The sequence below is a fragment of the Protopterus annectens genome, chromosome 2.part0, assembly GCF_019279795.1.
Source record: "Protopterus annectens isolate FY-2018-M chromosome 2.part0, PAN1.0, whole genome shotgun sequence".
Classification (NCBI taxonomy): Eukaryota; Metazoa; Chordata; order Ceratodontiformes; family Protopteridae; genus Protopterus; species Protopterus annectens.
Window position 1 is genome coordinate 1054515878 of NC_056728.1, and position 14172 is coordinate 1054530049.

Sequence of the window (14172 nt, forward strand, 5' to 3'; positions counted from 1 at the left end):
TCAGCACATAATCCAGAAAGAATGGTGTTTAGATCCATGTTGTAAACAATGTTGAAGTATACTACTGGTGTGAACTGATGGAACACCAAAAATATAATTAAGGATCAAATATATAATGTGATGGTTGTGAAACCCAGTAACATCAAAAGGGAATAGAAAATTATCCACCAATCTCTGATAAAAAAACACAGGGGTGGCAGAAAGCACAACAAAAGTTGAAGAAAGAGGTCAATATCAAATATTCCCTAAGATAGGTAAAGATCCAATGATAGGATGAGAAAATGAGGCTGTGTGATATAGCACTAGTGACTTATATATAAGACAAGGTAAACCAACCAGAGTTGATTGGTTTGGGTATTCAGTATTAAAGTCAGGGTCCAGTAGATCATCAAAATCAACCCCAATAAGCCAACCTACCAACTACAGGTCATAACCATAATCCAGCATAAAAATCAAATACTATGAACCCTCACTGTGAGAAATGCTGAACTAACGATAAATCCAAAAATTATGTTAATTGTGGTCCTATACTTTCAAGACCCTAAAATGTTTTGTCAAATGTATAAACTAGATGGTCAAAAATACAACAAACAGTAAAGCAGCAAGCCAATATAGGGCTTATAAAGAACTTGTGAAATGATCAGCCGATATAATTTTTCTCAAATATTATGCTGCTAATATCACAATCAAATCATTCCAGTAATTACTGGATACTCAATTAAGGTATATAGTAATACCTGTACCAAATATATGGCCAGCGAACACACACACCACAAAACTGAGAATGTCAAAGTTCAATTTTTGATAGTGCTCAGGGGACCGAGCAGTGGTTCATTTCAAAAGGGGATGAGAGCTGGCAATTAGTAATTATTAACAGTTGTAACAATTGAATAAATTATTACAATAGTATAGCTGGTATTTCCATCTGTATCTTGTATTCCCAACACAAGTGTTATAATTTCCAATATTTGAAATAGGAACTGTTATACTATATCATAACCATTCTATCCAGCTGGTAACCAAATATTCAAGGACTACAATAACATCTTCATCCAATTAGGTACTCATTATAGAATATATGTAACTTTCATGCACAAGCTGTTTACTAGTAACAGCAGAGGTTCCTTTCGAAAGGAAGCAAAATCTGGCACTTGGTAATTACTAACAACAATGACTACTGTATAAAAGTTACAATAGTGTATCTGGTATTTCCATTTATATCTTGAATGCCCAAACACAAATGTTATAGTTTGAAATTATTAAAAATTAGACTATAATGATATATCACAACCATTCCTATCCTACTAATAGACAAATATTGAAGGGCCACTCTGATATCTCCCTTCAAAAAATAGTCAATATAGATTCTGTTCATAGACTGTGTACTGATAACAATATAGAAAAAAGGAAGGTTGTGTATTCAATACAGTAAACAAGCTGTTGTAGATATATATCTCCAGTGCCTTAGGCTTTTATGCCTAAACATGTAGTTTCAAATTATTAAAGATTAGGCTATAATGGTATATCACAACCATTCCTGTCCTATTAGTAGACAAATATTAAGGGACCACTCTGATGTCTTCCTTCCAAAGATAGTTATTATGGGTTCTATTCATGAACTGTATACTAATAACAGTATAGAAAAAAGAGGGTTATGTATTCAATACAGTAAAACAAACTGTTATATATATATATCTCTCCAGTGCCTTAGGCTTTGATATCTAAACATATAGTATATACCACATGAACATCAAACCCCTAGGTATATTGTTTAAAGTCCAATAGGATGTATTATCAAATGTAGTCCCGAGTTGAAATAGTTAGTATATAGTGCCTCCCTTAACCAAAATAACAGTTATGATATCAAACTCACTATGATTCAACACATTCCATCAAGTAACTAATCATATCAGAATCCTTAAGGGAGAGATCTTAGTACAAGTTATCCCCACATTTATGGTTTAAATGAGTGTTAAAGTCATTGTTCCCCTACTCCGTGTCTTATTCCCACATCATAATCCTACCGGCCACCACTTAATATTATCTTCCAATGAAGAGTTCCTGTATAGGATCGTGCCAAAAAGATACTAAACTGTTATAAGATATTGATAGGCCCAACATATATCACAAACCAGTTTGATAATTAGCGACCTGGTGTACCCAAATATGACAAATATTTTGAGCACATTGCCCGTAGACATAGGCCTCCAGTACCGGACACAGTCGCAAATAAAATGATCCCCCAATACAGGTTCAGTACATCCAAATATGCTCATCTATCAAAAATTGTATATAGCCCATATCACAACACAGGGTTTCCACACCGTTTCATATCCTGCATCTATGCAGTATCCATTTAAACTACGACCTCATTTCACCAAAGTAAAGCAGTTCCTATAACAGTATAGACAAAATGCATAAGCACCATAGAATATTAGTTGTAATTTAAATAATAGTTGAATGCGTCCCTAAATTACAATAATCCTATAGCCCGCTACCAGAAAAAATATACATTACTTTTAAACCCTATATAATTGGCTATACATTGTTCAGCCAAATGTTACTCATAAACAGGCAAGAATTTCACTAAACACTGTGATATACACAAAATTATTCCTAATACATTTGTCCCTGATGGTTATATATATCAGAATACCAAATATAAAGCACGGCCTCCAAACGGTTTCTCAATGACCGTCACTATCTATATGCAGAGTGTTCCGATGCCAAATCACTGTGTCGTAACAATCCCCAAGATGTTAAATGCACCTAAGTTTACTGCCAGACCCTATATTGTTATTACACACTCAATACACAAGCATATATAGATAATAAATGACAGGCAACGTAACCTAACCATATATTAAGCACAAAATTAGTCCACAATACAATTGTCCCTTCAAGTTGTGCAAAACGCCAAGTCCAAATTCCAAAATTCTTCTGAACGGGCGTCGCGGTCTTCACATACATTAAAACCAATAACATGTATTAATATTGTCTTACTGACATGTTTGAACATCTAGAATTTGTTTGGCCTTATTTTACCTGGTGGTTATTTTTCCTGTGATGGATGGACCACAGTTGAATGTATACACTCACCATTATTGTATAACCATATGATTTACTCTAAGTGCCCTCAAACCTGTCTTGCAAGTATTTTTTCAAAACTTATTAGTATTCATGAGCTCATCTATTTGATTGGCTCCTGATATGTATTTAAAGGATGATGTAAATGAACTTGATGATATTGTTTTACACTGAAGAAGGCTGTTGGCCGAAACTAGTTTGTTACATTCATCAATATTCAATAAATATATTGAACTCTGTGCTGCCTTGCTGGTCTATTTGGAGCTGTCTACTTGGTTTGGACCGTGCATCCCCTCGTGCACAGGACTTGGTATAGACGGATATCATGGGGATCTCACAGGCATCTGCATCCAGAGTATTGCACCAGTTCACAGACGCCATGTCAACACATGCTAGTGAGCACATACATGTCCTCAACACACGTGATTAGTAGACCAGCAATATGCATCTCTTCAACCACATGGATGACTACCCTGGGGTACTGGGTGCTATAGCCTGCACACACATACACATCAAAGCACCATCCAGTGAGTGGAGTAGGGCCTACAGTCACTGCAGGGGCATACCCTCCAACAGCTAGGCCATATGCGATGGCCAAGGCATTACATTGAATGTGTGTGCTGTCTGCCTTGGAAGCTATGATGATTCCGATATATGGCTTCTAACACAGCTGTACCACACCTTTGCCAATATGGACATCCCCTACAGTGTCTAAGTGGGAGATGCTGAGTAACCACTGGTGTTGTGGCTGATGACACCCAGCAGCAATGCACACACACCTGAACACTCACACCATAATGAGGCAGATGCACAGGCAGGACATGTCATTGAGCATGTGTTTGGGATGCTCATTTCACGGTTCTGGTATCCGGACACATCTGGTGGAACCCTGCAGTATTCACTAGCTACATGCACACAATTTGTTATGGTATTTGCTATGCTACACATTCTGATCCTGCAGTAACGGTTGCTGCAGGAACAGCATGGGGCAGGGCCACACAGCCCAACACCACTGCCAAGGCCTGTACAGGCACAGTGTGACTTGGCGAAGGAACTACCTGAGCAGGGCCCAGTTGGTGAAAGGCCATGCACAGAATGACCTGCCCTTGGCACAGAGGCAACACAAGGCATATGCACTGACACAGTAGGTACCCACGGATGTCCCCTCTCTGACCCGCACAACGTACAATGGATGCCAAACATGACACTACCTGTGCTCGGCCATGTATAGGAGGTGCACTGTGTACATCTGACATAGGCAGCCCTCCAGCACCGTCCTCAGGTCCAGAACACCCCCAAGGTACATCTATCGACCTAAAAATTGGCAGTTGTATTAGAATGTATATTTACCCATTGCTATGGTATGTATGTGAGCATACAAGAGACTTTGGTGGCCGACTGCTAGGGCAGCAGACAGTACACATCCATAGTGGCACCATGACATCTGTAGCACATACAGGGGACACAATGGTAGCCAGTAGTACACAGGGTGTCCTAACCCACTGCAGATTATGGGATGAACATCATGTGTGTCCATACAGCCCACACACGTTCCATGCAGCTGGACAGGTGTATGCCCAATGAATGACCCCCAACCCCCAAAGACACACACAGACTACAGCAGGCCAGGCAGTTTGATGTAGGTTGTGAAAGCTAGGACGTCCAACACCACTGTGCTGGTATTTCACACTGGGATCTGACGTACACTGGTATCCCTCCAACTGGCAATTTAGGTAGGTCCACACACTGACATGGAGTACCTGGCATACCAGTACAGTAGCGGCAGATGTGTACAACTGTCAGCTGTGCCCCCGTCCAACCTACACATGTGAGAGTCATGTGCGCCACCCACGGTGCTGTGTAGGACTTTGGATGCGGTTGGATGTCCCCCCATGCTATGCAGACATGTAGCAACTGTCAATGCCACATGACCATTAGCTACCCTGCAGACACAGCATGACACCTGCCTGTGTAGAACAGAGGGGTCGGCAACACAGTACTGACTATCTGGACATGTGACACATGCGATACAGTTGTCCATACTTGGCATGCTCACACACATGACGGTATGACGGTAATGTCAGTTGACAACATGCGTAGCAGTCATACTGAGCATGCTCACACACTGACACACAGGACGGCCAGGCATGCATACACTAGTGGTCCGGACATATCTGCCAGTACATTACTATACTGTTGGATGACTGTGCTGCATGGTGTGCGTGTGGTCTATTGTCTCTACATATGCCATGGTCTATTGTTAATTCACATGAGCTATGTGTTGTGCGCAGGGTACTGTTACCAACATGTGAATAGGGTGGTTCTTTGTTTGCGGACAGACCGATGCCTTTGGATATGGACTGGGTAAGGCACATTCCAGCAGGTGGGAGCAGTTGTGCGTGGGTTTGCACAGTGTTAAGCACTGCTGATCTCTGGTTACAGCACCTTTTACCCGTTTAGACTCCACATTTCTTTGACAGTGCACAACTGGCATACTGGTAGACAAGCACGCTTACAGACGCTTGCTCACCAATATTTCTGCTTACATTTGTCACTCACGCTGGGTGTGTGCGATCCCTTGTGATGCGTATTACATCGGACTACATGACTACAGTATCGGGTTTGTCTAACCATTTGGCGATGGCAGGCGTTCGACTGTACGAACTCGGCGGCCTGTCCAGTGACGTAATCATATTATATGCGTGTTCCTCATACGATCTGCTCCCATCTGCCTGATACATGGGAACCGATACTCTGCAATGTTGACATGTGAATATGATTTTGTTAACGCAGCTGTCCGGCGAGTCATGCTACCGCATACCTACTGTACGTTTTCCATCTTCCAGATTGCACAACGGGAGACTGTAGGAATGACACCTTTCCCACTTTGCATGGGACAGTCCCTCATTAGGCATATGTCATGTGATGATACTCTAGCCATTGCAACTGTCCTGATTAGGGGACATTCTCATATTCTATGTGTCTGTAGTGGTTGCTTGTTACAGGTCTTGTATACCTGACACGTCAATATGTTATATGTAGTAGCATAAGCAACTTTACAGCTGCTAGACTACGCTTTGATTTGTGCAGATATGTATATTGCTGTACTATGCATGGCTGTAGGTATGTTCTGCTCTGGTACATCTGACATTTCTACAGAGAAGGTCCCACTTTGGCCATTCAGACTGGTGGCAGCCCTATAGATCCTATATGTAGATGTATATTGCTGTACTATGCATGGCTGTAGGTATGTTCTGCCCTGGTATGTCTGACATGTCTGCAGAGCAGGTCCCACTTTGGCCATCCAGACTGGTGGCGGCCCTATAGATCCTAAATGTAGAGCTATCACATGTGTCAAGGCAACACATACCCACAGCCAGTTGTAAACTGACTACTTCCATGGTTTGCATACGTTAAGGTTATTCTTGTAGCATTATACTTGCTAATACTGTTTCCTATTACATGTAGCTGTTTCTGATACAACAAATTAATTTCTGACACCACTACACACAATATATGGCCTCCTTTCCTGAACTCACAGGCCATGTGCCATAATATTCATTTTGCAGGACACAACTGCCCAGACGGGTGTGTCACTCACAGGCGTACGGGTGTGGAACCATCTGTTATGCTATCATCTACCTGAGGTGGTCATCAAATTATGCACTTTCCGTCACTAGCAGACCTCACATACCAATGGGGGAGAATGAACACTGTATCAGGAACACTGCATAACACCCTGTTAGACCTCACATACCAATGGGGGAGAATGAACACTGTATCAGGAACACTGCATAACACCCTGTGGGACACTTTTAGATGATTGGTTCTATTAACCAGACACATTGACAGTCACAGAGCATATGTATTCATTCATGTTTGTCGAGGTACATGCCGTTTATGACTCGTACATGTCATCTGTCATAACCTGTATTCTGCCACCTCTCCACCTAATATCACTATTTCTGGAAGTGTTTATTTGGAATTTGTTACATTCTGATTCATAACTATGGACGTCCATGCTAATCGGGTACACGGCACTGATTTGGTCTCTATGTATTCCCCCGATGGTTCACAGTATATCCGGTAGATGTGCTCTTCAGGTTTGGGACGTATAGGCATCTGCTATGCCCACATAGGAATATTAATGACATCCACTGGGCGGACCTACTACATCTCTGCCAACCAGCACCTGCACACTTAAGCCCATTATTGCATACCCATGGTCCACCTACCTGGCACCCCTCTACAACACTCATGACATATACTTACTGTGAGCGCAGCTGGGGTATGAGCACACCCCTATAAATTGCCCACTCTCCCCATCTCGGGACACATGTCGTACGTTTTGTCAACCCATGTATTATCACACTTGCACAACCTACTGTTCCATGTACACCTACATCCTGCTCACATCGATGACACCAGGTTGACACATACACTGAATTTTTGGGGTCCCGCAAGGGACACCGTTATCCATGTTTAAAGTGTAGACCTTGCAGATCTCTCCCACAGCTACTTTCCTGATGGTGTTTTGGACAGCAGCAGTGTAGTAATCTTTATTGCCTGTCTGTATGTCTGACCGGCCTAGCTGGGCAGTGTGGGGGGTACAACGTTTATTTATTGGACCTCCCAGTCACATATGCCCGGGCTGTATATATGTTACCCCTAATTGCTGTAAAGTAACCTAGTTATGTACATGTGTATATCTACAATGACATATTTGTTTTGTGTGTATATGTATATAGCAATACCTGTTGTTTGTGTATATATATCTATCTATATATATCTGTAGTATATCTTTGTGTATATATATATATATATATATATATATATATATATATATATATATATATATATAATAGATATATTTATCTATATATACATCTGTGTGTCCGTTAACCCGTACATTTCCCGGACATAGACACTTACACATGCATATTGGGTTTTACCTCTGCTTCAACAGCATACTATTGCCTTGGTCATTATGACACCGACTCTTCACTCCGGTGAACTTGTGATCAGTATACTGCACATTATACAGCAGACAGATGTCACACATTTTTCATGTCTGGGGTGCTGCTGATAAGTGTGATGTGACAGTGTCATTTGACCTATTACTCGTATGTGCAGCCTGTTATTCCTGCTACTGTGTTTGTTTCTGTGCACATTCATATTATTAATGTTAATAGAATGAGTGTTTGTGTTACTGAGATTGTACATCAACATATTGATGTCTGCATGTAGTTGTGTCTTTCTACATTTCACGGTTTGGGGTTGTCACAGCAGAACTCCGTTCCGCTCATGGGTGGCATTTAGGTTTTACTTGCCGGGCTGCCAACCCTGATGCACAACGTCCGACAACAATATGCCCATTCACGCATGTCTCCACGCAGACGACTCTCTGTCTGGGAATCGCACCTATGTACTAGCTGACCTCCACGGGCCGCTCCATTGCAACTTGCGCAACATACCCTACCACTCCTATGTCCATAATCGCATATCCATAGTTTCTCCAGCACAGCCATGTTGAGTTTCCATGCATACCAGCCATTATACACCTGTTATCGCAGCCATGACACACCTTTACACATTGCCCTCTCCAGAGCGTTGGGGTCCTACACACATTTTGTACCACCTCGTGTATTCACAGGCTCACCATCCATTCATATTTGCACATACGTGCCTTTCCTGGTGTTATGGATTACGAACGATTTGCGGGTTACAAGTGTAGGTGGTCTCAACATCTACTACATTCCGTCTGTTTACAATGTTGATGTAACACTTCAATGATGTTATGGCCACTGGTATAACCCTGCCTCTGGTGTGAATAGCGGTGCTCTACTCACACTTGTGCAGCTTTATCTGACATACTCTGCGAGCATTTTATAATTCCTTACTTGCTCTTGATTCCCTTCACGACCCTTATGTTTCCTTTCCTCCTTCAGCGTTCCTTACATATATATATATATATATATATATATATATATATATAATTGCATATTTCTGTTATGTGTGTGGATATTTATCTATACACACATCTATCTATCTATCTACCTATCTATATATATATATATCTATATAAAAGTTACAGCTGTACAAGACAACATACATTTGCTATGCTAAAAGCTGTGTACACCCGCGCAGGCGCACTTGCATCTACTTATTCTGAGTTACATATGTTTACTGGCACTTCTTTGGGATTACATGTGCCTTATTCCTTATGAAAGTACCACTTTGATTGATGGAATCCGGTTAACGGTCCCGTGTGAACGCGGTCACCTTTACATGTATAAATGTTGGCTTTACAGCACAGAGGCATTCATTACACAATTAATATGTGCTATAGTCGTACTTAAACTGGGAATGCCTTTACGTTAGGCGGATGCTCTAACCATTACACTATTGTTGTTCTGGCTCATTTATATGTATACCCATGGTTCATAGCTACTATATGCCTCACCGCTTCCCTTATACAACAGGCATCCATTCTCCTGCTGAAAAAAACACAGTCCCAATCATAGCACCATGACAGCCCTCCTCTCTTTCCTTGAGGTTGTAAATAAAGCCCGTGACTCTGGACAAATTGTTTCCACCTTACTTCTTGACCTTTTCAAAGCCTTCGATACCATCTCACACAGCCTGCTCTTAAATAAACTTTCTAATCTTCACCTATCTTCCTCCTCTTTAAACTGGTTCTCTAGCTACCTATCTAATAGAAGTCAAGCTGTAAAGTGGAAAAAAGCTACCTCTTCTTTCCTTAGTACCCCTACAGGAGTTCCCCAAGGCTCCATACTGGGTCCTCTTCTCTTCAATATCTTTATAAATGACTTCCACAAATCAATCCCTTTCTCTAGCATCATCCAATATGCTGATGATTCAACTATTATCTGTTCCGCCTCTTCTATCTCTACACTACAAAAACTTACTCAAGATGCTTTCTCTTCCACAGAACAATGGATGCTTTGTAATCATCTAGCTCTCAATGCTGCCAAGACCAAACTAATGTTATTTACCCTTCTAAAGTCATCCCTCCTGACATTGGTACTTTCTCAATTACTACACAACACAACTCACCTCTTGAAATTGTGTCAGAAACCAAACTACTTGGGGTCCAAATCGATAACCTACTTAAATTTAACTCCCACCTGCAAATTAACATCAAAAAAACACACCAAAAACTTGGCATGCTTTACAGACAGAATGCCTACCTCACATCTGCCACTAAAATCACTCTCTCTACCTACTTCCTAATCCCATCCCTGCTATATGGTGCCCCACTACTAACTAATCTTCAGTCCTTGTTAAAAAAACAACTTACTTCCTGCTATAACAAAATTGCAAAATTTGCCACCAGCCAAAAGTCCTCCACCCACCACTGTCTCTCCCTCCATAGCCTAAAATGGCTAGAACTTCCCAATCAACTAACTTACACTCAACTAACTCTAGCCCATAAGCTTATTCTCAACCCTTCCCTCTGTCCCTCTCTTTCCTCTGCCTTTACTATGCACCAACCTAACAGAGTTCTAAGGTCAAATAATCAAAATCTACTCAAAGTACACAAACCAACTCATCCCCCAGGCAAAAACCTTCTTTCCTTCAGCCTCGCCTGTGGAACTCCCTACCACCACTCATCCGCACCACCTCTAACCACTCTGCCTTCAAAAAGTCTCTCCACCTTCATCTTGCCTCACGGTGGGAATGCTCTTGTTCCCACCCCACATAACTAGCTCTACTCTACACCTGTAGCTATGAAAATTGTTCTCTAATCAGTTTTAATGTTTTACATTTATTCATTACTCGTAGGCTTCTTCTTATTGTATTAACTGTTATGATTCCTTTCCTGAATGTGATTAGTTCTACTTTTTAGTATATAGAATTATTAATAACTCTCTGTACAAAAATTGTTACTGTCAAATGTTGAAAATACATTCTGTTGGAGCTTTTCTCCCCAGGACTCCATTGAAAACGGGTTCTTTAAGGCCCAATGGACTATCCTGGTAAACCAACAACAATAAATAAATAAATAAATAAAAGTACTACACTTACAACATTCCCCGTTTCCTACTGCTCTAGACCCATGCTGCATGTCTACTCACTCCAAGGATATTCAGAACTCCTACGCTTATAGTCCTCGCACATACGCGTGTTTGATTGTCAGGGTGTTCATGTGCTGGTCTGCATTTAGGCTTGTCCGACTGGTGACTAGAACTGCCCTGGTGCTGTTCAAATATCAGACGTAGCACATGGACAGAGTTAGTCTAGATTTTAACATTCTACCTGTGTTTACAGACACAGGTGTTTGGGCACCTCTGACTACATTATTAGGTCAACGCTACATAATTTAGGGCGGGGAGTGGTTCCACTACATAATGCAGGGGGGGGGGGGTTCCACGTGTTTCCCTTCCCATTTGACTATTTCATTCATTTATAGATACAATGAATATTATTCTGGACATCAGTTATAAATTCACTACAGGTATGCAGTAGTCCTGTCAACAGATGTGACAGTTGGTTGGTGTACTTATGTGTATGGACCTCTGTGATACTCGGGGACTCGTTTCTACAGTGACAGGGACAAGGCTATGACAACTCAGGACAATCATGGACACTTCTACCATATTAGTACTATTAACTTGGAACGTGTTGACAGATTCGTAATACTACTAATTTTCTGCAGTTAAATGCGTCTATTACTCTTCATTGTTTTAAGTAGTCATTCTCATTCAACACCTTTCCTCCAAAGGTCACTGGCTTTGTGAGCGGTTAAGAGGCTGGCTAGTTATTGTGAGAATGCTCTGACCATTGCTAGGGTTGACATTGTCATATGTACAGGTTGGGATATATTCTGGGGACTAGGGTTGCCACCTTTTCAAATGGCCAAAGTGGGACATTTTCGGAGCACACATCAGATTTTACAGGCCGACACATACCCACGGTCAGTACAAAGGATAGAACTTTACTTTTTTGCCTAAATAAAAGCTTATTTTTGTAGCGGTTTAGTTGCTTATTCTGTTTCTTGTAACATTTAGGTATTTTAGATCCAGAAATAATTATTTTATGCAACTATTACATAACATATGGGACATAATTATGTCCTACAATCTCAGGACATTTGCCATTTTTAATATTTTTTTGTCAGGACACAACTGTCCAAAGAGGGACTGTCCCTCGCAAAGTGGGACAGGTGGTAACCCTACTGGGGACACCAGATTGTTTAGGCCAACACATACCCATGGTCAGTGCAGGTTTAGAACATTCATTAATTTCCTAGCTGTGAGCCTATACCTTTGGCACTTTAGTTGTTAGCCTGTTTCTTGTATGAATTACGTTTATTCTATCCTGACATGACCGCTTTAGGCAACTGTTACATGCAGTATGGTACATAGTTATTTCCTACAATCACAGGACATTTGGCATTGTATCATTGTTGGTCAGGTCACACCTACACACACAGTAATTGTCCCTCACACAGTGGATCAGCGGGTATCCTGTTTACGTCAGTGCCTTCTTCACCCTTTTTCCATGTGCCACTATGCAAATGTGTGCAATATATTCTCTCGCTTATTCGTGTCGGGACACGTGCATCAGGGGCAAGTGTTTGATCCTGGGTAGTAGGTTCTGCATGACCATCTAGGGCTGGACAGTCTCGTGCACCACTACTGCACATTCCAACTTGTGTCCAGATGTCTACAGGATTGGACATCGTGTCTTGATACCCATTCTCATGTTTACACAGGTTACTTATCCCCATGAGGGATATCCAAAAATTTAACAAGACCGATACCAACCATTCTTCTAGCGTTACGAAAATGTGCTGGGGGTTTTACATGCAAGGGATACATAGTTTGCAATCCTGAAACTGCCTAGGGTGACACTACCTACTACATATGCGTAGTGGTCACTATGTGTAGATGTGGCTGCACCAAACTAGTAGGCCAAGTATGGCTGGATTTGGTGGACGTTCAGGTATGGGGGCAGGCTGTGTGCTGTGGGGGAATGCTGGGTAGTCCATTATGCATCCAGGTGTGTTGCATTTGATATGGCCAGTTCCATCAGGACCAATCTGTGGGTATGTGCCGGTGACATTTCTGTACATTTGTATCGCACATTTTAATATTCATATGTTTGTGGGATTGTGTTCTACAGTATGGCCTGTCTGATTGTATTGCAGATGTGTATACATGTTGTTTGTGTTTCTTTCTGCTTCACCCGCTGCTCCCTCATACACCTCTAGTTCACCTATTTTGCATATGACACAGTCTCGCCTTTGAGGATTATACCATTACCCATCCCCCCACACACATATTCCTGACACTCCATCCATCACTGCTTTGGTTGATAGCCCATGACACGGTCAAGGTAACACATTGCATACCCTACATATGTCAGGTACCTGTATGGTTGTGTGGACTACCCTGCCATGTTTGACTTTCCACATGCTATACCTCACACACATAGGTACATGCCCATACTTAACTTTCATGACATGGTTGGTATACCCAGGTAATACCCGTTCAACTGTGACACATCCTGTCAAGTACGGCTTGGACCGCAGCTGTGCGGATTTTGACTGACTGTTCTAATCATTGGTAGGATGCCACCTTTTCCTATGTCCAGGATGGGATATATTCCGGACACATATCCAATTGTACTAGACAACACGTTCCCACAGTCAGCGCTATGGATAATACTGTTCCTTTCAGCCTACATGTTGCCTTATTGTTGTAGCAGTTTATATGCTCCTTCTGTTTTGTTTACATGCTTATTCTATTTCCTGTCACATATTGTATGTTAAATACGGACATACCTATTGTATGTGACTATTATATGCATTGTGGGATATAATTCTGTCATACGGTTGCTAGATACTTACATTTATCATGTTTTTTGTCATGGACACATCTGCCTAGCTGTGTACTCTCCCTCACAATATGGGTCAGCTGGTGACCCTGACCATTGGGCTGGACGTACCTATTGGCGGCTCGCTAACATATGATGCATTTCACTTCCTCTTGGTATAGCTATCTACACTGCATTGGACTACTGGCAAATTGTTTTCAATGTCATTTGTTCGAGGGATAG